Source organism: Anabrus simplex, chromosome 1 (assembly GCF_040414725.1).
Source record: "Anabrus simplex isolate iqAnaSimp1 chromosome 1, ASM4041472v1, whole genome shotgun sequence".
NCBI classification, from domain to species: Eukaryota; Metazoa; Arthropoda; class Insecta; order Orthoptera; family Tettigoniidae; genus Anabrus; species Anabrus simplex.
Genome location: NC_090265.1, coordinates 155,565,349 through 155,590,834, shown reverse-complemented (window position 1 = coordinate 155,590,834; position 25,486 = coordinate 155,565,349). Strand labels below are relative to the sequence as shown.

Genomic DNA, 25,486 nt, shown 5'->3' with positions numbered 1-25,486 from the left:
ACACATTGTATATTAGGCGGTAGTAACTATGATCGTTTAGCATAGGGGCGAATGAATTAATTATTTAATGTAACGTTCTGTATACAGGCCAATTTATCCTTTTTCAAATCTTGACTACGAATTACTCGCGCTAAATTGTGCGTAAAATCTCCGCAGCATGAATTGTTTCATCAATAGCAAGTCACTATCTTGGTGCATGGCTGTTTGTATGTCAGGATGGCCGAGCGGTCTAAGGCGCCAGACTCAAGGTAGTTTCCCTTGCCTGAATCACTCAGGTCCGAAGAATTCTGGTCCTCTCTGAGGGCGTGGGTTCGAATCCCACTCCTGACAAAATTTTTGCCGTTTATTTCCTGAAAGAGTTATCTTATTTGCTATTGGCTTTACGTCGCACCGACACAGATAGGTCTTATGGCGACGATGGGACAGGAAAGGGCTAGGACTTTGAAGGAAGCGGTCGTAGCAAACCACGGAAAACCATCTTCAGGCCTATCGACAGTGTGGTTCGAACACACTATCTCCCGAATTCTGGCCGTACTTAAGAGACTGGAGCAATCGATATCGGTGAAGGAGTTGATGTAGTCAGCTATGTTGTTGAGGTTCACGACATCGTTCATTTGAGAAACACACAAGAAATGTAATTGTGTTGAACTACAGTCTAATATTATTTAATTAATCGCTTTACTCTCCACGGTGATTTTTTTCCCTCGGCACAGCGAGGGATCCAGCCCGGTGATCCGGACAAATACATTTCCTAATGACTAAGTTACTGCCTGAAAGTTCGGGGTCTAATTATTCTGAAACGTTAATTGATCGGTTGTTGGGCGGCACAGTAACGGCATCCGTTGTGTTCTTGCAATTGTGTCAAACTACAACGGATGTGTCCCCGAACCAGTTATGATAAAATGCTTGGGTTGTATCTGTCCTTGCTCTAAAGACCTTTAGAGAGCCGAGGCGTATCGGCGACTCCGTGGCGCAACGGTAGCGCGTCTGACTCCAGATCAGAAGGTTGCGTGTTCAAATCACGTCGGGGTCAAGTGTTTTTAATGTGCGTTCATTAGCTCACCGTACATCGGCGAAGAGCTCAGCTAGCACGTAGGACCTAAGGGAGGGAAGAGAATCACACGATATCACTGTAGTCCTGTCCTAAAGTCCTGTTTTCCGAACAGATGATGTTGAGATGTAGATGTCAAACGTTAAATGCGAGGTGTAGCAAATGTGGGTCGTCATCAGAAATGGATTACCTTTTTATTTTTTATTATTTTTTGCTCCGCCACTGTGGTGTTATAGTTAGCGTGATTAGCTGCCACCCCCGGAAGCACGGGTTTGATTCCCGGCGCTGCAATGAAATGTGAAATGTGGTACGAAGACTGGAACGGGGTCCACTAAGCCTCGGGAAGTCAAGCGAGTAAACGTAGGTTCGTTTCCCACCTTAGACATACTCGGAGTGTTTTTTTGTGCTTCCCACTTCTCTTCCAGGCAAATTCCGAGTTGGTACCTAACTTAAGGCCACGGCCGCTTCCTTCTCTATCCCTTCCAATCGTCCCATTCCCACGACAGGAACCTGTTCAGCATAGCGGGTGAGGCCGCCTGGGTGAGGTATTGGTAATCCTTTACAGTTGTATCCCCTAACCAATGACTCACGGCCCAGGACACTGCCGTTGAGACGGTACAAGTGTATACCTGGCTGAGGCCGTGGGAAAATCCGACCCTGGATGTTAAGCAGATAAGGAATACGATCACGTATCGCTTTTCACATTGTCTTCAACACACATTGTATATTAGGCGGTAGTAACTATGATCGTTTAGCATAGGGGCGAATGAATTAATTATTTAATGTAACGTTCTGTATACAGGCCAATTTATCCTTTTTCAAATCTTGACTACGAATTACTCGCGCTAAATTGTGCGTAAAATCTCCGCAGCATGAATTGTTTCATCAATAGCAAGTCACTATCTTGGTGCATGGCTGTTTGTATGTCAGGATGGCCGAGCGGTCTAAGGCGCCAGACTCAAGGTAGTTTCCCTTGCCTGAATCACTCAGGTCCGAAGAATTCTGGTCCTCTCTGAGGGCGTGGGTTCGAATCCCACTCCTGACAAAATTTTTGCCGTTTATTTCCTGAAAGAGTTATCTTATTTGCTATTGGCTTTACGTCGCACCGACACAGATAGGTCTTATGGCGACGATGGGACAGGAAAGGGCTAGGACTTTGAAGGAAGCGGTCGTAGCAAACCACGGAAAACCATCTTCAGGCCTATCGACAGTGTGGTTCGAACACACTATCTCCCGAATTCTGGCCGTACTTAAGAGACTGGAGCAATCGATATCGGTGAAGGAGTTGATGTAGTCAGCTATGTTGTTGAGGTTCACGACATCGTTCATTTGAGAAACACACAAGAAATGTAATTGTGTTGAACTACAGTCTAATATTATTTAATTAATCGCTTTACTCTCCACGGTGATTTTTTTCCCTCGGCACAGCGAGGGATCCAGCCCGGTGATCCGGACAAATACATTTCCTAATGACTAAGTTACTGCCTGAAAGTTCGGGGTCTAATTATTCTGAAACGTTAATTGATCGGTTGTTGGGCGGCACAGTAACTGCATCCGTTGTATTCTTGCAACTGTTTCAAACTACAACGGATGTGTCCCCGAACCAGTTATGATAAAATGCTTGGGTTGTATCTGTCCTTGCTCTAAAGACCTTTAGAGAGCCGAGGCGTATCGGCGACTCCGTGGCGCAACGGTAGCGCGTCTGACTCCAGATCAGAAGGTTGCGTGTTCAAATCACGTCGGGGTCAAGTGTTTTTAATGTGCGTTCATTAGCTCACCGTACATCGGCGAAGAGCTCAGCTAGCACGTAGGACCTAAGGGAGGGAAGAGAATCACACGATATCACTGTAGTCCTGTCCTAAAGTCCTGTTTTCCGAACAGATGATGTTGAGATGTAGATGTCAAACGTTAATTCGAGGTGTAGCAAATGTGGGTCGTCATCAGAAACGGATTACCTTTTTATTTTTATTTTTTATTTTTTGCTCCGCCACTGTGGCGTTATGGTTAGCGTGATTAGCTGCCACCCCTGGAAGCACGGGTTCGATTCCCGGCGCTGCAATGAAATGTGAAATGTGGTACGAAGACTGGAACGGGGCCCACTAAGCCTCGGGAAGTCAAGCGAGTAGACGTAGGTTCGTTTCCCACCTTAGACATACTCGGAGTGGTTTTTTGTGCTTCCCACTTCTCTTCCAGGCAAATTCCGAGTTGGTACCTAACTTAAGGCCACGGCCGCTTCCTTCTCTATCCCTTCCAATCGTCCCATTCCCACGACAGGAACCTGTTCAGCATAGCGGGTGAGGCCGCCTGGGTGAGGTATTGGTAATCCTTTACAGTTGTATCCCCTAACCAATGACTCACGGCCCAGGACACTGCCGTTGAGACGGTACAGGTGTATACATGGCTGAGGCCGTGGGAAAATCCGACCCTGGAGGTTAAGCAGATAAAGAATACGATCACGTATCGCTTTTCACATTGTCTTCAACACACATTGTATATTAGGCGGTAGTAACTATGATCGATTAGCATAGGGGCGAATGAATTAATTATTTAATGTAACGTTCTGTATACAGGCCAATTTATCCTTTTTCAAATCTTGACTACGAATTACTCGCGCTAAATTGTGCGTAAAATCTCCGCAGCATGAATTGTTTCATCAATAGCAAGTCACTATCTTGGTGCATGGCTGTTTGTATGTCAGGATGGCCGAGCGGTCTAAGGCGCCAGACTCAAGGCAGTTTCCCTTGCCTGAATCACTCAGGTCCGAAGAATTCTGGTCCACTCTGAGGGCGTGGGTTCGAATCCCACTCCTGACAAAATTTTCGCCGTTTATTTCCTGAAAGAGTTATCTTATTTGCTATTGGCTTTACGTTGCACCGACACAGATAGGTGTTATGGCGACGATGGGTCAGGAAAGGGCTAGGACTTTGAAGGAAGCGGTCGTAGCAAACCACGGAAAACCATCTTCAGGCCTATCGACAGTGTGGTTCGAACACACTATCTCCCGAATTCTGGCCGTACTTAAGCGACTGCAGCAATCGATATCGGTGAAGGAGTTGATGTAGTCAGCTATGTTGTTGAGGTTCACGACATCGTTCATTTGAGAAACACACAAGAAATGTAATTGTGTTGAACTACAGTCTATTATTATTTAATTAATCGTTTTACTCTCCACGGTGATTTTTTTCCCTCGGCTCAGCGAGGGATCCAGCCCGGTGATCCGGACAACTACATTTCCTAATGACTAAGTTACTACCTGAAAGTTCGGGGTCTAATTATTCTGAAACGTTAATTGATCGGTTTTTGGGCGGCACAGTAACTGCATCCGTTGTGTTCTTGCAACTGTTTCAAACTTCAACGGATGTGTCCCCGAACCAGTTATGATAAAATGCTTGGGTTGTATCTGTCCTTGCTCTAAAGACCTTTAGAGAGCCGAGGCGTATCGGCGACTCCGTGGCGCAACGGTAGCGCGTCTGACTCCAGATCAGAAGGTTGCGTGTTCAAATCACGTCGGGGTCAAGTGTTTTTAATGTGCGTTCATTAGCTCACCGTACATCGGCGAAGAGCTCAGCTAGCACGTAGGACCTAAGGGAGGGAAGAGAATCACACGATATCACTGTAGTCCTGTCCTAAAGTCCTGTTTTCCGAACAGATGATGTTGAGATGTAGATGTCAAACGTTAAATGCGAGGTGTAGCAAATGTGGGTCGTCATCAGAAATGGATTACCTTTTTATTGTTTTTTATTTTTTGCTCCGCCACTGTGGTGTTATGGTTAGCGTGATTAGCTGCCACCCCCGGAAGCACGGGTTCGATTCCCGGCGCTGCAATGAAATGTGAAATGTGGTACGAAGACTGGAACGGGGTCCACTAAGCCTCGGGAAGTCAAGCGAGTAGACGTAGGTTCGTTTCCCACCTTAGACATACTCGGAGTGGTTTTTTGTGCTTCCCACTTCTCTTCCAGGCAAATTCCGAGTTGGTACCTAACTTAAGGCCACGGCCGCTTCCTTCTCTATCCCTTCCAATCGTCCCATTCCCACGACAGGAACCTGTTCAGCATAGCGGGTGAGGCCGCCTGGGTGAGGTATTGGTAATCCTTTACAGTTGTATCCCCTAACCAATGACTCACGGCCCAGGACACTGCCGTTGAGACGGTACAGGTGAATACCTGGCTGAGGCCGTGGGAAAATCCGACCCTGGAGGTTAAGCAGATAAAGAATACGATCACGTATCGCTTTTCACATTGTCTTCAACACACATTGTATATTAGGCGGTAGTAACTATGATCGTTTAGCATAGGGGCGAATAAATTAATTATTTAATGTAACGTTCTGTATACAGGCCAATTATCCTTTTTCAAATCTTGACTACGAATTACTCGCGCTAAATTGTGCGTAAAATCTCCGCAGCATGAATTGTTTCATCAATAGCAAGTCACTATCTTGGTGCATGGCTGTGTGTATGTCAGGATGGCCGAGCGGTCTAAGGCGCCAGACTCAAGGCAGTTTCCCTTGCCTGAATCACTCAGGTCCGAAGAATTCTGGTGCTCTCTGAGGGCGTGGGTTCGAATCACACTCCTGACAAAATTTTTGCCGTTTATTTCCTGAAAGAGTTATCTTATTTGCTATTGGCTTTACGTCGCACCAACACAGATAGGTGTTATGGCGACGATGGGTCAGGAAAGGGCTAGGACTTTGAAGGAAGCGGTCGTAGCAAACCACAAAAAACCATCTTCAGGCCTATCGACAGTGTGGTTCGAACACACTATCTCCCGAATTCTGGCCGTACTTAAGCGACTGGAGCAATCGATATCGGTGAAGGAGTTGATGTAGTCAGCTATGTTGTTGAGGTTCACGACATCGTTCATTTGAGAAACACACAAGAAATGTAATTGTGTTGAACTACAGTCTATTATTATTTATTTAATCGCTTTACTCTCCACGGTGATTTTTTTCCCACGGCACAGCGAGGGATCCAGCCCGGTGATCCGGACAACTACATTTCCTACTGACTAAGTTACTGCCTGAAAGTTCGGGGTCTAATTATTCTGAAACGTTAATTGATCGGTTCTTGGGCGGCACAGTAACTGCATCCGTTGTGTTCTTGCAATTGTGTCAAACTACAACGGATGTGTCCCCGAACCAGTTATGATAAAATGCTCGGGTTGTATCTGTCCTTGCTGTAAAGACCTTTAGAGAGCCGAGGCGTATCGGCGAATCCGTGGCGCAACGGTAGCGCGTCTGACTCCAGATCAGAAGGTTGCGTGTTCAAATCACGTCGGGGTCAAGTGTTTTTAATGTGCGTTCATTAGCTCACCGTACATCGGCGAAGAGCTCAGCTAGCACGTAGGACCTAAGGGAGGGAAGAGAATCACACGATATCACTGTAGTCCTGTCCTAAAGTCCTGTTTTCCGAACAGATGATGTTGAGATGTAGATGTCAAACGTTAAATGCGAGGTGTAGCAAATGTGGGTCGTCATCAGAAATGGATTACCTTTTTATTTTTTATTATTTTTTGCTCCGCCACTGTGGCGTTATGGTTAGCGTGATTAGCTGCCACCCCTGGAAGCACGGGTTCGATTCCCGGCGCTGCAATGAAATGTGAAATGTGGTACGAAGACTAGAACTGGGCCCACTAAGCCTCGGGAAGTCAAGCGAGTAGACGTAGGTGCGTTTCCCACCTTAGACATACTCGGAGTGGTTTTTTGTGCTTCCCACTTCTCTTCCAGGCAAATTCCGAGTTGGTACCTAACTTAAGGCCACGGCCGCTTCCTTCTCTATCCCTTCCAATCGTCCCATTCCCACGACAGGAACCTGTTCAGCATAGCGGGTGAGGCCGCCTGGGTGAGGTGTTGGTAATCCTTTACAGTTGTATCCCCTAACCAATGACTCACGGCCCAGGACACTGCCGTTGAGACGGTACAGGTGTATACCTGGCTGAGGCCGTGGGAAAATCCGACCCTGGAGGTTAAGCAGATAAAGTATACGATCACGTATCGCTTTTCACATTGTCTTCAACACACATTGTATATTAGGCGGTAGTAACTATGATCGTTTAGCATAGGGGCGAATGAATTAATTATTTAATGTAACGTTCTGTATACAGGCCAATTTATCCTTTTTCAAATCTTGACTACGAATTCATCATCATCATCATCTGGTTACCCTCCAGGTTCGGTTTTTCCCTCGGACTTAGCGAGGGATCCCACCTCTACCGCCTCAAGGGCAGTGTCCTAGAGCTTCAGACTCTTGGTCGGGGATACAACTGGGGAGTATGACCAGTACCTCGCCCAGGCGGCCTCACCTGCTATGCTGAACAGGGGCCTTGTGGAGGGATGGGAAGATTGGAAGGGATAGGCAAGGAAGAGGGAAGGAAGCGGCCGTGGCCTTAAGTTAGGTACCATCCCGGCATTCGCCTGGAGGAGAAGTGGGAAACCACGGAAAACCACTTCCAGGATGGCTGAGGTGGGAATCGAACCTACCTCTACTCAGTTGACCTCCCGAGGCTGAGTGGACCCCGTTCCATCCCTCGTACCACTTTTCAAATTTCGTGGCAGAGCCGGGAATCGAACCCGGACCTCCGGGGGTGGCAGCTAATCACGCTAACCACTACACCACAGAGGCGGCGACTACGAATTACTCGCGCTAAATTGTGCGTAAAATCTCCGCAGCATGTATTGTTTCATCAATAGCAAGTCACTATCTTGGTGCATGGCTGTTTGTATGTCAGGATGGCCGAGCGGTCTAAGGCGCCAGACTCAAGGCAGTTTCCCTTCCCTGAATCACTCAGGTCCGAAGAATTCTGGTCCTCTCTGAGGGCGTGGGTTCGAATCCCACTCCTGACAAAATTTTTGCCGTTTATTTCCTGAAAGAGTTATCTTATTTGCTATTGGCTTTACGTTGCACCGACACAGATAGGTGTTATGGCGACGATGGGTCAGGAAAGGGCTAGGACTTTGAAGTAAGCGGTCGTAGCAAACCACGGAAAACCATCTTCAGGGCTATCGACAGTGTTTTTCGAACACACTATCTCCCGAATTCTGGCCGTACTTAAGCGACTGCAGCAATCGATATCGGTGAAGGAGTTGATGTAGTCAGCTATGTTGTTGAGGTTCACGACATCGTTCATTTGAGAAACACACAAGAAATGTAATTGTGTTGAAATACAGTCTATTATTATTTATTTAATCGCTTTACTCTCCACGGTGATTTTTTTCCCTCGGCACAGCGAGGGATCCAGCCCGGTGATCCGGACAACTACATTTCCTAATGACTAAGTTACTGCCTGAAAGTTCGGGGTCTAATTATTCTGAAACGTTAATTGATCGGTTGTTGGGCGGCACAGTAACGGCATCCGTTGTGTTCTTGCAACTGTGTCAAACTACAACGGATGTGTCCCCGAACCAGTTATGATAAAATGCTTGGGTTGTATCTGTCCTTGCTCTAAAGACCTTTAGAGAGCCGAGGCGTACCGGCGACTCCGTGGCGCAACGGTAGCGCGTCTGACTCCAGATCAGAAGGTTGCGTGTTCAAATCACGTCGGGGTCAAGTGTTTTTAATGTGCGTTCATTAGCTCACCGTACATCGGCGAAGAGCTCAGCTAGCACGTAGGACCTAAGGGAGGGAAGAGAATCACACGATATCACTGTAGTCCTGTCCTAAAGTCCTGTTTTCCGAACAGATGATGTTGAGATGTAGATGTCAAACGTTAAATGCGAGGTGTAGCAAATGTGGGTCGTCATCAGAAATGGATTACCTTTTTATTTTTTATTATTTTTTGCTCCGCCACTGTGGTGTTATAGTTAGCGTGATTAGCTGCCACCCCCGGAAGCACGGGTTTGATTCCCGGCGCTGCAATGAAATGTGAAATGTGGTACGAAGCCTGGAACGGGGTCCACTAAGCCTCGGGAAGTCAAGCGAGTAAACGTAGGTTCGTTTCCCACCTTAGACATACTCGGAGTGTTTTTTTGTGCTTCCCACTTCTCTTCCAGGCAAATTCCGAGTTGGTACCTAACTTAAGGCCACGGCCGCTTCCTTCTCTATCCCTTCCAATCGTGCCATTCCCACGACAGGAACCTGTTCAGAATAGCGGGTGAGGCCGCCTGGGTGAGGTATTGGTAATCCTTTACAGTTGTATCCCCTAACCAATGACTCACGGCCCAGGACACTGCCGTTGAGACGGTACAGGTGTATACCTGGCTGAGGCCGTGGGAAAATCCGACCCTGGATGTTAAGCAGATAAGGAATACGATCACGTATCGCTTTTCACATTGTCTTCAACACACATTGTATATTAGGCGGTAGTAACTATGATCGTTTAGCATAGGGGCGAATGAATTAATTATTTAATGTAACGTTCTGTATACAGGCCAATTAATCCTTTTTCAAATCTTGACTACGAATTACTCGCGCTAAATTGTGCGTAAAATCTCCGCAGCATGAATTGTTTCATCAATAGCAAGTCACTATCTTGGTGCACAGCTGTTTGTATGTCAGGATGGCCGAGGGGTCTAAGGCGCCAGACTCAAGGTAGTTTCCCTTGCCTGAATCACTCAGGTCCGAAGAATTCTGGTCCTCTCTGAGGGCGTGGGTTCGAATCCCACTCCTGACAAAAGGTTTGCCGTTTATTTCCTGAAAGAGTTATCTTATTTGCTATTGGCTTTACGTCGCACCGACACAGATAGGTCTTATGGCGACGATGGGACAGGAAAGGGCTAGGACTTTGAAGGAAGCGGTCGTAGCAAACCACGGAAAACCATCTTCAGGCCTATCGACAGTGTGGTTCGAACACACTATCTCCCGAATTCTGGCCGTACTTAAGAGACTGGAGCAATCGATATCGGTGAAGGAGTTGATGTAGTCAGCTATGTTGTTGAGGTTCACGACATCGTTCATTTGAGAAACACACAAGAAATGTAATTGTGTTGAACTACAGTCTATTATTATTTAATTAATCGTTTTACTCTCCACGGTGATTTTTTTCCCTCGGCTCAGCGAGGGATCCAGCCCGGTGATCCGGACAACTACATTTCCTAATGACTAAGTTACTGCCTGAAAGTTCGGGGTCTAATTATTCTGAAACGTTAATTGATCGGTTGTTGGGCGGCACAGTAACTGCATCCGTTGTGTTCTTGCATCTGTTTCAAACTTCAACGGATGTGTCCCCGAACCAGTTATGATAAAATGCTTGGGTTGTATCTGTCCTTGCTCTAAAGACCTTTAGAGAGCCGAGGCGTATCGGCGACTCCGTGGCGCAACGGTAGCGCGTCTGACTCAAGATCAGAAGGTTGCGTGTTCAAATCACGTCGGGGTCAAGTGTTTTTAATGTGCGTTCATTAGCTCACCGTACATCGGCGAAGAGCTCAGCTAGCATGTAGGACATAAGGGAGGGAAGAGAATCACACGATATCACTGTAGTCCTGTCCTAAAGTCCTGTTTTCCGAACAGATGATGTTGAGATGTAGATGTCAAACGTTAAATGCGAGGTGTAGCAAATGTGGGTCGTCATCAGAAATGGATTACCTTTTTACTTTTTATTATTTTTTGCTCCGCCACTGTGGTGTTATGGTTAGCGTGATTAGCTGCCACCCCCGGAAGCACGGGTTCGATTCCCGGCGCTGCAATGAAATGTGAAATGTGGTACGAAGACTGGAACGGGGTCCACTAAGCCTCGGGAAGTCAAGCGAGTAGACGTAGGTTCGTTTCCCACCTTAGACATACTCGGAGTGGTTTTTTGTGCTTCCCACTTCTCTTCCAGGCAAATTCCGAGTTGGTACCTAACTTAAGGCCACGGCCGCTTCCTCCTCTATCCCTTCCAATCGTCCCATTCCCACGACAGGAACCTGTTCAGCATAGCGGGTGAGGCCGCCTGGGTGAGGTATTGGTAATCCTTTACAGTTGTATCCCCTAACCAATGACTCACGGCCCAGGACACTGCCGTTGAGACGGTACAGGTGAATACCTGGCTGAGGCCGTGGGAAAATCCGACCCTGGAGGTTAAGCAGATAAAGAATACGATCACGTATCGCTTTTCACATTGTCTTCAACACACATTGTATATTAGGCGGTAGTAACTATGATCGTTTAGCATAGGGGCGAATGAATTAATTATTTAATGTAACGTTCTGTATACAGGCCAATTTATCCTTTATCAAATCTTGAATACGAATTACTCGCGCTAAATTGTGCGTAAAATCTCCGCAGCATGAATTGTTTCATCAATAGCAAGACACTATCTTGGTGCATGGCTGTTTGTATGTCAGGATGGCCGAGCGGTCTAAGGCGCCAGACTCAAGGCAGTTTCCCTTGCCTGAATCACTCAGGTCCGAAGAATTCTGGTCCTCTCTGAGGGCGTGGGTTCGAATCCCACTCCTGACAAAATTTCTGCCGTTTATTTCCTGAAAGAGTTATCTTATATGCTATTGGCTTAACGTTGCACCGACACAGATAGGTGTTATGGCGACGATGGGTCAGGAAAGGGCTAGGACTTTGAAGGAAGCGGTCGTAGCAAACCACGGAAAACTATCTTCAGGCCTATCGACAGTGTGGTTCGAACACACTATCTCCCGAATTCTGGCCGTACTTAAGCGACTGCAGCAATCGATATCGGTGAAGGAGTTGATGTAGTCAGCTATGTTGTTGAGGTTCACGACATCGTTCTGAGCATAAGTTGATACGTTCATTTGAGAAACACACAAGAAATGTAATTGTGTTGAACTACAGTCTATTATTATTTAATTAATCGTTTTACTCTCCACGGTGATTTTTTTCCCTCGGCTCAGCCAGGGATCCAGTCCGGTGATCCGGACAACTACATTTCCTAATGACTAAGTTACTGCCTGAAAGTTCGGGGTCTAATTATTCTGAAACGTTAATTGATCGGTTGTTGGGCGGCACAGTAACTGCATCCGTTGTGTTCTTGCAACTGTTTCAAACTTCAACGGATGTGTCCCCGAACCAGTTATCATAAAATGCTTGGGTTGTATCTGTCCTTGCTCTAAAGACCTTTAGAGAGCCGAGGCGTATCGGCGACTCCGTGGCGCAACGGTAGCGCGTCTGACTCCAGATCAGAAGGTTGCGTTTTCAAATCACGTCGGGGTCAAGTGTTTTTAATGTGCGTTCATTAGCTCACCGTACATCGGCGAAGAGCTCAGCTAGCACGTAGGACCTAAGGGAGGGAAGAGAATCACACGATATCACTGTAGTCCTGTCCTAAAGTCCTGTTTTCCGAACAGATGATGTTGAGATGTAGATGTCAAACGTTAAATGCGAGGTGTAGCAAATGTGGGTCGTCATCAGAAATGGATTACCTTTTTATTTTTTATTATTTTTTGCTCCGCCACTGTGGTGTTATGGTTAGCGTGATTAGCTGCTACCCCCGGAAGCACGGGTTCGATTCCCGGCGCTGCAATGAAATGTGAAATGTGGTACGAAGACTGGAACGGGGTCCACTAAGCCTCGGGAAGTCAAGCGAGTAGACGTAGGTTCGTTTCCCACCTTAGACATACTCGGAGTGGTTTTTTGTGCTTCCCACTTCTCTTCCAGGCAAATTCCGAGTTGGTACCTAACTTAAGGCCACGGCCGCTTCCTTCTCTATCCCTTCCAATCGTCCCATTCCCACGACAGGAACCTGTTCAGCATAGCGGGTGAGGCCGCCTGGGTGAGGTATTGGTAATCCTTTACAGTTGTATCCCCTAACCAATGACTCACGGCCCAGGACACTGCCGTTGAGACGGTACAGGTGTATACCTGGCTGAGGCCGAGGGAAAATCCGACCCTGGAGGTTAAGCAGATAAAGAATACGATCACGTATCGCTTTTCACATTGTCTTCAACACACATTGTATATTAGGCGGTAGTAACTATGATCGTTTAGCATAGGGGCGAATGAATTAATTATTTAATGTAACGTTCTGTATACAGGCCAATTTATCCTTTTTCAAATCTTGAATACGAATTACTCGCGCTAAATTGTGCGTAAAATCTCCGCAGCATGAATTGTTTCATCAATATCAAGTCACTATCTTGGTGCATGGCTGTTTGTATGTCAGGATGGCCGAGCGGTCTAAGGCGCCAGACTCAAGGCAGTTTTCCTTGCCTGAATCACTCAGGTCCGAAGAATTCTGGTCCTCTCTGAGGGCGTGGGTTCGAATCCCACTCCTGACAAAATTTTCGCCGTTTATTTCCTGAAAGAGTCTTCTTATTTGCTATTGGCTTTACGTTGCACCGACACAGATAGGTGTTATGGCGACGATGGGTCAGGAAAGGAAGCGGTCGTAGCAAACCACGGAAAACCATCTTCAGGCCTATCGACAGTGTGGTTCGAACACACTATCTCCCGAATTCTGGCCTACTTAAGCGACTGCAGCAATCGATATCGGTGAAGGAGTTGATGTAGTCAGCTATGTTGTTGAGGTTCACGACATCGTTCATTTGAGAAACACACAAGAAATGTAATTGTGTTGAACTACAGTCTATTATTATTTATTTAATCGCTTTACTCTCCAGGGTGACTTTTTTCCCTCGGCACAGCGAGGGATCCAGCCCGGTGATCCGGACAACTACATTTAATAATGACTAAGTTACTGCCTGAAAGTTCGGGGTCTAATTATTCTGAAACGTTAATTGATCGGTTGTTGGGCGGCACAGTAACGGCATCCGTTGTGTTCTTGCAACTGTGTCAAACTACAACGGATGTGTCCCCGAACCAGTTATGATAAAATGCTTGGGTTGTATCTGTCCTTGCTCTAAAGACCTTTAGAGAGCCGAGGAGTATCGGCGACTCCGTGGCGCAACGGTAGCGCGTCTGACTCCAGATCAGAAGGTTGCGTGTTCAAATCACGTCGGGGTCAAGTGTATTTAATGTGCGTTCATTAGCTCACCGTACATCGGCGAAGAGGTCAGCTAGCACGTAGGACCTAAGGGAGGGAAGAGAATCACACGATATCACTGTAGTCCTGTCCTAAAGTCCTGTTTTCCGAACAGATGATGTTGAGATGTAGATGTCAAACGTTAAATGCGAGGTGTAGCAAATGTGGGTCGTCATCAGAAATGGATTACCTTTTTATTTTTTTTTATTTTTTGCTCCGCCACTGTGGTGTTATGGTTAGCGTGATTAGCTGCCACCCCCGGAAGCACGGGTTCGATTCCCGGCGCTGCAATGAAATGTGAAATGTGGTACGAAGACTGGAACGGGGTCCACTAAGCCTCGGGAAGTCAAGCGAGTAGACGTAGGTTCGTTTCCCACCTTAGACATACTCGGAGTGGTTTTTTGTGCTTCCCACTTCTCTTCCAGGCAAATTCCGAGTTGGTACCTAACTTAAGGCCACGGCCGCTTCCTTCTCTATCCCTTCCAATCGTCCCATTCCCACGACAGGAACCTGTTCAGCATAGCGGGTGAGGCCGCCTGGGTGAGGTATTGGTAATCCTTTACAGTTGTATCCCCTAACCAATGACTCACGGCCCAGGACACTGCCGTTGAGACGGTACAGGTGTATACCTGGCTGAGGCCGTGGGAAAATCCGACCCTGGAGGTTAAGCAGATAAAGAATACGATCACGTATCGCTTTTCACATTGTCTTCAACACACATTGTATATTAGGCGGTAGTAACTATGATCGTTTAGCATAGGGGCGAATGAATTAATTATTTAATGTAACGTTCTGTATACAGGCCAATTAATCCTTTTTCAAATCTTGACTACGAATTACTCGCGCTAAATTGTGCGTAAAATCTCCGCAGCATGAATTGTTTCATCAATAGCAAGTCACTATCTTGGTGCACAGCTGTTTGTATGTCAGGATGGCCGAGCGGTCTAAGGCGCCAGACTCAAGGCAGTTTCCCTTGCCTGAATCACTCAGGTTCGAAGAATTCTGGTCCTCTCTGAGGGCGTGGGTTCGAATCCCACTCCTGACAAAATTTTTGCCGTTTATTTCCTGAAAGAGTTATCTTATTTGCTATTGGCTTTACGTCGCACCGACACAGATAGGTCTTATGGCGACGATGGGACAGGAAAGGGCTAGGACTTTGAAGGAAGCGGTCGTAGCAAACCACGGAAAACCATCTTCAGGCCTATCGACAGTGTGGTTCGAACACACTATCTCCCGAATTCTGGCCGTACTTAAGAGACTGGAGCAATCAATATCGGTGAAGGAGTTGATGTAGTCAGCTATGTTGTTGAGGTTCACGACATCGTTCATTTGAGAAACACACAAGAAATGTAATTGTGTTGAACTACAGTCTATTATTATTTAATTAATCGCTTTACTCTCCACGGTGATTTTTTTCCATCGGCACAGCGAGGGATCCAGCCCGGTGATCCGGACAACTACATTTCCTAATGACTAAGTTACTGCCTGAAAGTTCGGGGTCTAATTATTCTGAAACGTTAATTGATCGGTTGTTGGGCGGCACAGTAACTGCATCCGTTGTATTCTTGCAACTGTTTCAAACTACAACGGATGTGTCCCCGAACCAGTTATGATAAAATGCTTGGGTTGTATCTGTCCTTGCTCTAAAGACCTTTAGAGAGCCGAGGCGTATCGGCGACTCCGTGGCGCAACGGTAGCGCGTCTGACTCCAGATCAGAAGGTTGCGTGTTCAAATCACGTCGGGGTCAAGTGTTTTTAATGTGCGTTCATTAGCTCACCGTACATCAGCGAAGAGCTCAGCTAGCACGTAGGACCTAAGGGAGGGAAGAGAATCACACGATATCACTGTAGTCCTGTCCTGAAGTCCTGTTTTCCGAACAGATGATGTTGAGATGTAGATGTCAAACGTTAAATGCGAGGTGTAGCAAATGTGGGTCGTCATCAGAAATGGATTACCTTTTTATTTTTTATTATTTTTTGCTCCGCCACTGCGGTGTTATAGTTAGCGTGATTAGCTGCCACCCCCGGAAGCACGGGTTTGATTCCCGGCGCTGCAATGAAATGTGAAATGTGGTACGAAGCCTGGAACGGGGTCCACTAAGCCTCGGGAAGTCAAGCGAGTAAACGTAGGTTCGTTTCCCACCTTAGACATACTCGGAGTGTTCTTTTGTGCTTCCCACTTCTCTTCCAGGCAAATTCCGAGTTGGTACCTAACTTAAGGCCACGGCCGCTTCCTTCTCTATCCCTTCCAATCGTGCCATTCCCACGACAGGAACCTGTTCAGAATAGCGGGTGAGGCCGCCTGGGTGAGGTATTGGTAATCCTTTACAGTTGTATCCCCTAACCAATGACTCACGGCCCAGGACACTGCCGTTGAGACGGTACAGGTGTATACCTGGCTGAGGCCGTGGGAAAATCCGACCCTGGATGTTAAGCAGATAAGGAATACGATCACGTATCGCTTTTCACATTGTCTTCAACACACATTGTATATTAGGCGGTAGTAACTATGATCGTTTAGCATAGGGGCGAATGAATTAATTATTTAATGTAACGTTCTGTATACAGGCCAATTAATCCTTTTTCAAATCTTGACTACGAATTACTCGCGCTAAATTGTGCGTAAAATCTCCGCAGCATGAATTGTTTCATCAATAGCAAGTCACTATCTTGGTGCACAGCTGTTTGTATGTCAGGATGGCCGAGGGGTCTATGGCGCCAGACTCAAGGTAGTTTCCCTTGCCTGAATCACTCAGGTCCGAAGAATTCTGGTCCTCTCTGAGGGCGTGGGTTCGAATCCCACTCCTGACAAAAGGTTTGCCGTTTATTTCCTGAAAGAGTTATCTTATTTGCTATTGGCTTTACGTCGCACCGACACAGATAGGTCTTATGGCGACGATGGGACAGGAAAGGGCTAGGACTTTGAAGGAAGCGGTCGTAGCAAACCACGGAAAACCATCTTCAGGCCTATCGACAGTGTGGTTCGAACACACTATCTCCCGAATTCTGGCCGTACTTAAGAGACTGGAGCAATCGATATCGGTGAAGGAGTTGATGTAGTCAGCTATGTTGTTGAGGTTCACGACATCGTTCATTTGAGAAACACACAAGAAATGTAATTGTGTTGAACTACAGTCTATTATTATTTAATTAATCGTTTTACTCTCCACGGTGATTTTTTTCCCTCGGCTCAGCGAGGGATCCAGCCCGGTGATCCGGACAACTACATTTCCTAATGACTAAGTTACTGCCTGAAAGTTCGGGGTCTAATTATTCTGAAACGTTAATTGATCGGTTGTTGGGCGGCACAGTAACTGCATCCGTTGTGTTCTTGCAACTGTTTCAAACTTCAACGGATGTGTCCCCGAACCAGTTATGATAAAATGCTTGGGTTGTATCTGTCCTTGCTCTAAAGACCTTTAGAGAGCCGAGGCGTATCGGCGACTCCGTGGCGCAACGGTAGCGCGTCTGACTCAAGATCAGAAGTTTGCGTGTTCAAATCACGTCGGGGTCAAGTGTTTTTAATGTGCGTTCATTAGCTCACCGTACATCGGCGAAGAGCTCAGCTAGCATGTAGGACATAAGGGAGGGAAGAGAATCACACGATATCACTGTAGTCCTGTCCTAAAGTCCTGTTTTCCGAACAGATGATGTTGAGATGTAGATGTCAAACGTTAAATGCGAGGTGTAGCAAATGTGGGTCGTCATCAGAAATGGATTACCTTTTTACTTTTTATTATTTTTTGCTCCGCCACTGTGGTGTTATGGTTAGCGTGATTAGCTGCCACCCCCGGAAGCACGGGTTCGATTCCCGGCGCTGCAATGAAATGTGAAATGTGGTACGAAGACTGGAACGGGGTCCACTAAGCCTCGGGAAGTCAAGCGAGTAGACGTAGGTTCGTTTCCCACCTTAGACATACTCGGAGTGGTTTTTTGTGCTTCCCACTTCTCTTCCAGGCAAATTCCGAGTTGGTACCTAACTTAAGGCCACGGCCGCTTCCTCCTCTATCCCTTCCAATCGTCCCATTCCCACGACAGGAACCTGTTCAGCATAGCGGGTGAGGCCGCCTGGGTGAGGTATTGGTAATCCTTTACAGTTGTATCCCCTAACCAATGACTCACGGCCCAGGACACTGCCGTTGAGACGGTACAGGTGAATACCTGGCTGAGGCCGTGGGAAAATCCGACCCTGGAGGTTAAGCAGATAAAGAATACGATCACGTATCGCTTTTCACATTGTCTTCAACACACATTGTATATTAGGCGGTAGTAACTATGATCGTTTAGCATAGGGGCGAATGAATTAATTATTTAATGTAACGTTCTGTATACAGGCCAATTTATCCTTTTTCAAATCTTGAATACGAATTACTCGCGCTAAATTGTGCGTAAAATCTCCGCAGCATGAATTGTTTCATCAATAGCAAGAGACTATCTTGGTGCATGGCTGTTTGTATGTCAGGATGGCCGAGCGGTCTAAGGCGCCAGACTCAAGGCAGTTTCCCTTGCCTGAATCACTCAGGTCCGAAGAATTCTGGTCCTCTCTGAGGGCGTGGGTTCGAATCCCACTCCTGACAAAATTTCTGCCGTTTATTTCCTGAAAGAGTTATCTTATTTGCTATTGGCTTAACGTTGCACCGACACAGATAGGTGTTATGGCGACGATGGGTCAGGAAAGGGCTAGGACTTTGAAGGAAGCGGTCGTAGCAAACCACGGAAAACTATCTTCAGGCCTATCGACAGTGTGGTTCGAACACACTATCTCCCGAATTCTGGCCGTACTTAAGCGACTGCAGCAATCGATATCGGTGAAGGAGTTGATGTAGTCAGCTATGTTGTTGAGGTTCACGACATCGTTCTGAGCATAAGTTGATACGTTCATTTGAGAAACACACAAGAAATGTAATTGTGTTGAACTACAGTCTATTATTATTTAATTAATCGTTTTACTCTCCACGGTGATTTTTTTCCCTCGGCTCAGCCAGGGATCCAGCCCGGTGATCCGGACAACTACATTTCCTAATGACTAAGTTACTGCCTGAAAGTTCGGGGTCTAATTATTCTGAAACGTTAATTGATCGGTTGTTGGGCGGCACAGTAACTGCATCCGTTGTGTTCTTGCAACTGTTTCAAACTTCAACGGATGTGTCCCCGAACCAGTTATCATAAAATGCTTGGGTTGTATCTGTCCTTGCTCTAAAGACCTTTAGAGAGCCGAGGCGTATCGGCGACTCCGTGGCGCAACGGTAGCGCGTCTGACTCCAGGTCAGAAGGTTGCGTGTTCAAATCACGTCGGGGTCAAGTGTTTTTAATGTGCGTTCATTAGCTCACCGTACATCGGCGAAGAGCTCAGCTAGCACGTAGGACCTAAGGGAGGGAAGAGAATCACACGATATCACTGTAGTCCTGTCCTAAAGTCCTGTTTTCCGAACAGATGATGTTGAGATGTAGATGTCAAACGTTAAATGCGAGGTGTAGCAAATGTGGGTCGTCATCAGAAATGGATTACCTTTTTATTTTTTATTATTTTTTGCTCCGCCACTGTGGTGTTATGGTTAGCGTGATTAGCTGCTACCCCCGGAAGCACGGGTTCGATTCCCGGCATTGCAATGAAATGTGAAATGTGGTACGAAGACTGGAACGGGGTCCACTAAGCCTCGGGAAGTCAAGCGAGTAGACGTAGGTTCGTTTCCCACCTTAGACATACTCGGAGTGGTTTTTTGTGCTTCCCACTTCTCTTCCAGGCAAATTCCGAGTTGGTACCTAACTTAAGGCCACGGCCGCTTCCTTCTCTATCCCTTCCAATCGTCCCATTCCCACGACAGGAACCTGTTCAGCATAGCGGGTGAGGCCGCCTGGGTGAGGTATTGGTAATCCTTTACAGTTGTATCCCCTAACCAATGACTCACGGCCCAGGACACTGCCGTTGAGACGGTACAGGTGTATACCTGGCTGAGGCCGAGGGAAAATCCGACCCTGGAGGTTAAGCAGATAAAGAATACGATCACGTATCGCTTTTCACATTGTCTTCAACACACATTGTATATTAGGCGGTAGTAACTATGATCGTTTAGCATAGGGGCGAATGAATTAATTATTTAATGTAACGTTCTGTATACAGGCCAATTTATCCTTTTTCAAATCTTGAATACGAATTACTCGCGCTAAATTGTGCGTAAAATCTCCGCAGCATGAATTGTTTCATCAATATCAAGTCACTATCTTGGTGCATGGCTGTTTGTATGTCAGGATGGCCGAGCGGTCTAAGGCGCCAGACTCAAGGCAGTTTTCCTTGCCTGAATCACTCAGGTCCGAAGAATTCTGGTCCTCTCTGAGGGCGTGGGTTCGAATCCCACTCCTGACAAAATTTTTGCCGTTTATTTCCTGAAAGAGTCTTCTTATTTGCTATTGGCTTTACGTTGCACCGACACAGATAGGTGTTATGGCGACGATGGGTCAGGAAAGGAAGCGGTCGTAGCAAACCACGGAAAACCATCTTCAGGCCTATCGACAGTGTGGTTCGAACACACTATCTCCCGAATTCTGGCCTACTTAAGCGACTGCAGCAATCGATATCGGTGAAGGAGTTGATGTAGTCAGCTATGTTGTTGAGGTTCACGACATCGTTCATTTGAGAAACACACAAGAAATGTAATTGTGTTGAACTACAGTCTATTATTATTTATTTAATCGCTTTACTCTCCAGGGTGACTTTTTTCCCTCGGCACAGCGAGGGATCCAGCCCGGTGATCCGGACAACTACATTTAATAATGACTAAGTTACTGCCTGAAAGTTCGGGGTCTAATTATTCTGAAACGTTAATTGATCGGTTTTTGGGCGGCACAGTAACTGCATCCGTTGTGTTCTTGCAACTGTTTCAAACTTCAACGGATGTGTCCCCGAACCAGTTATGATAAAATGCTTGGGTTGTATCTGTCCTTGCTCTAAAGACCTTTAGAGAGCCGAGGCGTATCGGCGACTCCGTGGCGCAACGGTAGCGCGTCTGACTCCAGATCAGAAGGTTGCGTGTTCAAATCACGTCGGGGTCAAGTGTTTTTAATGTGCGTTCATTAGCTCACCGTACATCGGCGAAGAGCTCAGCTAGCACGTAGGACCTAAGGGAGGGAAGAGAATCACACGATATCACTGTAGTCCTGTCCTAAAGTCCTGTTTTCCGAACAGATGATGTTGAGATGTAGATGTCAAACGTTAAATGCGAGGTGTAGCAAATGTGGGTCGTCATCAGAAATGGATTACCTTTTTATTGTTTTTTATTTTTTGCTCCGCCACTGTGGTGTTATGGTTAGCGTGATTAGCTGCCACCCCCGGAAGCACGGGTTCGATTCCCGGCGCTGCAATGAAATGTGAAATGTGGTACGAAGACTGGAACGGGGTCCACTAAGCCTCGGGAAGTCAAGCGAGTAGACGTAGGTTCGTTTCCCACCTTAGACATACTCGGAGTGGTTTTTTGTGCTTCCCACTTCTCTTCCAGGCAAATTCCGAGTTGGTACCTAACTTAAGGCCACGGCCGCTTCCTTCTCTATCCCTTCCAATCGTCCCATTCCCACGACAGGAACCTGTTCAGCATAGCGGGTGAGGCCGCCTGGGTGAGGTATTGGTAATCCTTTACAGTTGTATCCCCTAACCAATGACTCACGGCCCAGGACACTGCCGTTGAGACGGTACAGGTGAATACCTGGCTGAGGCCGTGGGAAAATCCGACCCTGGAGGTTAAGCAGATAAAGAATACGATCACGTATCGCTTTTCACATTGTCTTCAACACACATTGTATATTAGGCGGTAGTAACTATGATCGTTTAGCATAGGGGCGAATAAATTAATTATTTAATGTAACGTTCTGTATACAGGCCAATTATCCTTTTTCAAATCTTGACTACGAATTACTCGCGCTAAATTGTGCGTAAAATCTCCGCAGCATGAATTGTTTCATCAATAGCAAGTCACTATCTTGGTGCATGGCTGTGTGTATGTCAGGATGGCCGAGCGGTCTAAGGCGCCAGACTCAAGGCAGTTTCCCTTGCCTGAATCACTCAGGTCCGAAGAATTCTGGTCCTCTCTGAGGGCGTGGGTTCGAATCACACTCCTGACAAAATTTTTGCCGTTTATTTCCTGAAAGAGTTATCTTATTTGCTATTGGCTTTACGTCGCACCAACACAGATAGGTGTTATGGCGACGATGGGTCAGGAAAGGGCTAGGACTTTGAAGGAAGCGGTCGTAGCAAACCACAAAAAACCATCTTCAGGCCTATCGACAGTGTGGTTCGAACACACTATCTCCCGAATTCTGGCCGTACTTAAGCGACTGGAGCAATCGATATCGGTGAAGGAGTTGATGTAGTCAGCTATGTTGTTGAGGTTCACGACATCGTTCATTTGAGAAACACACAAGAAATGTAATTGTGTTGAACTACAGTCTATTATTATTTATTTAATCGCTTTACTCTCCACGGTGATTTTTTTCCCACGGCACAGCGAGGGATCCAGCCCGGTGATCCGGACAACTACATTTCCTACTGACTAAGTTACTGCCTGAAAGTTCGGGGTCTAATTATTCTGAAACGTTAATTGATCGGTTGTTGGGCGGCACAGTAACTGCATCCGTTGTGTTCTTGCAACTGTTTCAAACTACAACGGATGTGTCCCCGAACCAGTTATGATAAAATGCTTGGGTTGTATCTGTCCTTGCTCTAAAGACCTTTAGAGAGCCGAGGCGTATCGGCGACTCCGTGGCGCAACGGTAGCGCGTCTGACTCCAGATCAGAAGGTTGCGTGTTCAAATCACGTCGGGGTCAAGTGTTTTTAATGTCCGTTCATTAGCTCACCGTACAACGGTGAAGAGCTCAGCTAGCACGTAGGACCTAAGGGAGGGAAGAGAATCACACGATATCACTGTAGTCCTGTCCTAAAGTCCTGTTTTCCGAACAGATGATGTTGAGATGTAGATGTCAAACGTTAAATGCGAGGTGTAGCAAATGTGGGTGGTCATCAGAAATGGATTACCTTTCTATTTTTTATTATTTTTTGCTCCGCCACTGTGGTGTTATGGTTAGCGTGATTAGCTGCCACCCCCGGAAGCACGGGTTTGATTCCCGGCGCTGCAATGAAATGTGAAATGTGGTACGAAGACTGGAACGGGGTCCACTAAGCCTCGGGAAGTCAAGCGAGTAGACGTAGGTTCGTTTCCCACCTTAGACATACTCGGAGTGGTTTTTTGTGCTTCCCACTTCTCTTCCAGGCAAATTCCGAGTTGGTACCTAACTTGAGGCCACGGCCGCTTCCTTCTCTATCCCTTCCAATCGTCCCATTCCCACGACAGGAACCTGTTCAGCATAGCGGGTGAGGCCGCCTGGGTGAGGTATTGGTAATCCTTTACAGTTGTATCCCCTAACCAATGACTCACGGCCCAGGACACTGCCGTTGAGACGGTACAGGTGTATACCTGGCTGAGGCCGTGGGAAAATCCGACCCTGGAGGTTAAGCAGATAAAGAATACGATCACGCATCGTTTTTCACATTGTCTTCAACACACATTGTATATTAGGCGGTAGTAACTATGATAGTTTAGCATAGGGGCGAATGAATTAATTATTTAATGTAACGTTCTGTATACAGGCCAATTTATCCTTTTTCAAATCTTGACTACGAATTACTCGCGCTAAATTGTGCGTAAAATCTCCGCAGCATGAATTGTTTCATCAATAGCAAGTCACTATCTTGGTGCATGGCTGTTTGTATGTCAGGATGGCCGAGCGGTCTAAGGCGCCAGACTCAAGGCGGTTTCCCTTGCCTGAATCACTCAGGTCCAAAGAATTCTGGTCCACTCTGAGGGCGTGGGTTCGAATCCCACTCCTGACAAAATTTTTGCTGTTTATTTCCCGAAAGAGTTATCTTATTTGCTGTTGGCTTTACGTTGCACCGACACAGATAGGTGTTATGACGACGATGGGTCAGGAAAGGGCTAGGACTTTGAAGGAAGCGGTCGTAGCAAACCACGGAAAACCATCTTCAGGCCTATCGACAGTGTGGTTCGAACACACTATCTCCCGAATTCTGGCCGTACTTAAGCGACTGCAGCAATCGATATCGGTGAAGGAGTTGATGTAGTCAGCTATGTTGTTGAGGTTCACGACATCGTTCATTTGAGAAACACACAAGAAATGTAATTGTGTTGAACTACAGTCTATTATTATTTATTTAATCGCTTTACTCTCCACGGTGATTTTTTTCCCTCGGCACAGCGAGGGATCCAGCCCGGTGATCCGGACAACTACATTTCCTAATGACTAAGTTACTGCCTGAAAGTTCGGGGTCTAATTATTCTGAAACGTTAATTGATCGGTTCTTGGGCGGCACAGTAACTGCATCCGTTGTGTTCTTGCAATTGTGTCAAACTACAACGGATGTGTCCCCGAACCAGTTATGATAAAATGCTCGGGTTGTATCTGTCCTTGCTGTAAAGACCTTTAGAGAGCCGAGGCGTATCGGCGAATCCGTGGCGCAACGGTAGCGCGTCTGACTCCAGATCAGAAGGTTGCGTGTTCAAATCACGTCGGGGTCAAGTGTTTTTAATGTGCGTTCATTAGCTCACCGTACATCGGCGAAGAGCTCAGCTAGCACGTAGGACCTAAGGGAGGGAAGAGAATCACACGATATCACTGTAGTCCTGTCCTAAAGTCCTGTTTTCCGAACAGATGATGTTGAGATGTAGATGTCAAACGTTAAATGCGAGGTGTAGCAAATGTGGGTCGTCATCAGAAATGGATTACCTTTTTATTTTTTATTATTTTTTGCTCCGCCACTGTGGCGTTATGGTTAGCGTGATTAGCTGCCACCCCTGAAAGCACGGGTTCGATTCCCGGCGCTGCAATGAAATGTGAAATGTGGTACGAAGACTAGAACTGGGCCCACTAAGCCTCGGGAAGTCAAGCGAGTAGACGTAGGTGCGTTTCCCACCTTAGACATACTCGGAGTGGTTTTTTGTGCTTCCCACTTCTCTTCCAGGCAAATTCCGAGTTGGTACCTAACTTAAGGCCACGGCCGCTTCCTTCTCTATCCCTTCCAATCGTCCCATTCCCACGACAGGAACCTGTTCAGCATAGCGGGTGAGGCCGCCTGGGTGAGGTGTTGGTAATCCTTTACAGTTGTATCCCCTAACCAATGACTCACGGCCCAGGACACTGCCGTTGAGACGGTACAGGTGTATACCTGGCTGAGGCCGTGGGAAAATCCGACCCTGGAGGTTAAGCAGATAAAGTATACGATCACGTATCGCTTTTCACATTGTCTTCAACACACATTGTATATTAGGCGGTAGTAACTATGATCGTTTAGCATAGGGGCGAATGAATTAATTATTTAATGTAACGTTCTGTATACAGGCCAATTTATCCTTTTTCAAATCTTGACTACGAATTCATCATCATCATCATCTGGTTACCCTCCAGGTTCGGTTTTTCCCTCGGACTTAGCGAGGGATCCCACCTCTACCGCCTCAAGGGCAGTGTCCTAGAGCTTCAGACTCTTGGTCGGGGATACAACTGGGGAGTATG

The 25,486-nt window shown here is 46.7% G+C and overlaps 28 non-coding genes across 28 annotated transcripts; all 28 read left to right on the top strand.

The window, feature by feature from the left end:
* Positions 1-210: 210 nt before the first annotated feature.
* On the top strand, positions 211-330 carry TRNAL-CAA (transfer RNA leucine (anticodon CAA)). The gene is made up of 2 exons: positions 211-248; positions 286-330. It is a non-coding gene; the product is annotated as a tRNA-Leu (tRNA).
* Positions 331-961: 631 nt separating this feature from the next.
* Positions 962-1,033, top strand: TRNAW-CCA (transfer RNA tryptophan (anticodon CCA)). Its single transcript has one exon. It is a non-coding gene; the product is annotated as a tRNA-Trp (tRNA).
* Positions 1,034-1,976: 943 nt separating this feature from the next.
* TRNAL-CAA (transfer RNA leucine (anticodon CAA)) lies at positions 1,977-2,096 on the top strand. The gene is made up of 2 exons: positions 1,977-2,014; positions 2,052-2,096. It is a non-coding gene; the product is annotated as a tRNA-Leu (tRNA).
* A 631-nt stretch (positions 2,097-2,727) lies between these two features.
* Positions 2,728-2,799, top strand: TRNAW-CCA (transfer RNA tryptophan (anticodon CCA)). Its single transcript has one exon. It is a non-coding gene; the product is annotated as a tRNA-Trp (tRNA).
* Positions 2,800-3,744: 945 nt separating this feature from the next.
* Positions 3,745-3,864, top strand: TRNAL-CAA (transfer RNA leucine (anticodon CAA)). Its single transcript has 2 exons — positions 3,745-3,782; positions 3,820-3,864. It is a non-coding gene; the product is annotated as a tRNA-Leu (tRNA).
* Positions 3,865-4,495: 631 nt separating this feature from the next.
* On the top strand, positions 4,496-4,567 carry TRNAW-CCA (transfer RNA tryptophan (anticodon CCA)). Its single transcript has one exon. It is a non-coding gene; the product is annotated as a tRNA-Trp (tRNA).
* Positions 4,568-5,509: 942 nt separating this feature from the next.
* TRNAL-CAA (transfer RNA leucine (anticodon CAA)) lies at positions 5,510-5,629 on the top strand. Its single transcript has 2 exons — positions 5,510-5,547; positions 5,585-5,629. It is a non-coding gene; the product is annotated as a tRNA-Leu (tRNA).
* Positions 5,630-6,260: 631 nt separating this feature from the next.
* Positions 6,261-6,332, top strand: TRNAW-CCA (transfer RNA tryptophan (anticodon CCA)). Its single transcript has one exon. It is a non-coding gene; the product is annotated as a tRNA-Trp (tRNA).
* Positions 6,333-7,771: 1,439 nt separating this feature from the next.
* Positions 7,772-7,891, top strand: TRNAL-CAA (transfer RNA leucine (anticodon CAA)). Its single transcript has 2 exons — positions 7,772-7,809; positions 7,847-7,891. It is a non-coding gene; the product is annotated as a tRNA-Leu (tRNA).
* Positions 7,892-8,522: 631 nt separating this feature from the next.
* TRNAW-CCA (transfer RNA tryptophan (anticodon CCA)) lies at positions 8,523-8,594 on the top strand. The gene has a single exon. It is a non-coding gene; the product is annotated as a tRNA-Trp (tRNA).
* A 943-nt stretch (positions 8,595-9,537) lies between these two features.
* On the top strand, positions 9,538-9,657 carry TRNAL-CAA (transfer RNA leucine (anticodon CAA)). Its single transcript has 2 exons — positions 9,538-9,575; positions 9,613-9,657. It is a non-coding gene; the product is annotated as a tRNA-Leu (tRNA).
* Positions 9,658-10,288: 631 nt separating this feature from the next.
* Positions 10,289-10,360, top strand: TRNAL-CAA (transfer RNA leucine (anticodon CAA)). The gene has a single exon. It is a non-coding gene; the product is annotated as a tRNA-Leu (tRNA).
* Positions 10,361-11,303: 943 nt separating this feature from the next.
* TRNAL-CAA (transfer RNA leucine (anticodon CAA)) lies at positions 11,304-11,423 on the top strand. The gene is made up of 2 exons: positions 11,304-11,341; positions 11,379-11,423. It is a non-coding gene; the product is annotated as a tRNA-Leu (tRNA).
* Positions 11,424-12,075: 652 nt separating this feature from the next.
* Positions 12,076-12,147, top strand: TRNAW-CCA (transfer RNA tryptophan (anticodon CCA)). Its single transcript has one exon. It is a non-coding gene; the product is annotated as a tRNA-Trp (tRNA).
* A 943-nt stretch (positions 12,148-13,090) lies between these two features.
* Positions 13,091-13,210, top strand: TRNAL-CAA (transfer RNA leucine (anticodon CAA)). The gene is made up of 2 exons: positions 13,091-13,128; positions 13,166-13,210. It is a non-coding gene; the product is annotated as a tRNA-Leu (tRNA).
* Positions 13,211-13,824: 614 nt separating this feature from the next.
* TRNAW-CCA (transfer RNA tryptophan (anticodon CCA)) lies at positions 13,825-13,896 on the top strand. Its single transcript has one exon. It is a non-coding gene; the product is annotated as a tRNA-Trp (tRNA).
* Positions 13,897-14,839: 943 nt separating this feature from the next.
* TRNAL-CAA (transfer RNA leucine (anticodon CAA)) lies at positions 14,840-14,959 on the top strand. Its single transcript has 2 exons — positions 14,840-14,877; positions 14,915-14,959. It is a non-coding gene; the product is annotated as a tRNA-Leu (tRNA).
* Positions 14,960-15,590: 631 nt separating this feature from the next.
* TRNAW-CCA (transfer RNA tryptophan (anticodon CCA)) lies at positions 15,591-15,662 on the top strand. The gene has a single exon. It is a non-coding gene; the product is annotated as a tRNA-Trp (tRNA).
* Positions 15,663-16,605: 943 nt separating this feature from the next.
* Positions 16,606-16,725, top strand: TRNAL-CAA (transfer RNA leucine (anticodon CAA)). Its single transcript has 2 exons — positions 16,606-16,643; positions 16,681-16,725. It is a non-coding gene; the product is annotated as a tRNA-Leu (tRNA).
* Positions 16,726-17,356: 631 nt separating this feature from the next.
* TRNAL-CAA (transfer RNA leucine (anticodon CAA)) lies at positions 17,357-17,428 on the top strand. The gene has a single exon. It is a non-coding gene; the product is annotated as a tRNA-Leu (tRNA).
* A 943-nt stretch (positions 17,429-18,371) lies between these two features.
* Positions 18,372-18,491, top strand: TRNAL-CAA (transfer RNA leucine (anticodon CAA)). The gene is made up of 2 exons: positions 18,372-18,409; positions 18,447-18,491. It is a non-coding gene; the product is annotated as a tRNA-Leu (tRNA).
* A 652-nt stretch (positions 18,492-19,143) lies between these two features.
* Positions 19,144-19,215, top strand: TRNAW-CCA (transfer RNA tryptophan (anticodon CCA)). The gene has a single exon. It is a non-coding gene; the product is annotated as a tRNA-Trp (tRNA).
* A 943-nt stretch (positions 19,216-20,158) lies between these two features.
* Positions 20,159-20,278, top strand: TRNAL-CAA (transfer RNA leucine (anticodon CAA)). Its single transcript has 2 exons — positions 20,159-20,196; positions 20,234-20,278. It is a non-coding gene; the product is annotated as a tRNA-Leu (tRNA).
* A 614-nt stretch (positions 20,279-20,892) lies between these two features.
* TRNAW-CCA (transfer RNA tryptophan (anticodon CCA)) lies at positions 20,893-20,964 on the top strand. The gene has a single exon. It is a non-coding gene; the product is annotated as a tRNA-Trp (tRNA).
* Positions 20,965-21,906: 942 nt separating this feature from the next.
* TRNAL-CAA (transfer RNA leucine (anticodon CAA)) lies at positions 21,907-22,026 on the top strand. Its single transcript has 2 exons — positions 21,907-21,944; positions 21,982-22,026. It is a non-coding gene; the product is annotated as a tRNA-Leu (tRNA).
* A 631-nt stretch (positions 22,027-22,657) lies between these two features.
* On the top strand, positions 22,658-22,729 carry TRNAW-CCA (transfer RNA tryptophan (anticodon CCA)). The gene has a single exon. It is a non-coding gene; the product is annotated as a tRNA-Trp (tRNA).
* A 943-nt stretch (positions 22,730-23,672) lies between these two features.
* On the top strand, positions 23,673-23,792 carry TRNAL-CAA (transfer RNA leucine (anticodon CAA)). Its single transcript has 2 exons — positions 23,673-23,710; positions 23,748-23,792. It is a non-coding gene; the product is annotated as a tRNA-Leu (tRNA).
* Positions 23,793-24,423: 631 nt separating this feature from the next.
* On the top strand, positions 24,424-24,495 carry TRNAW-CCA (transfer RNA tryptophan (anticodon CCA)). The gene has a single exon. It is a non-coding gene; the product is annotated as a tRNA-Trp (tRNA).
* Positions 24,496-25,486: the final 991 nt, after the last annotated feature.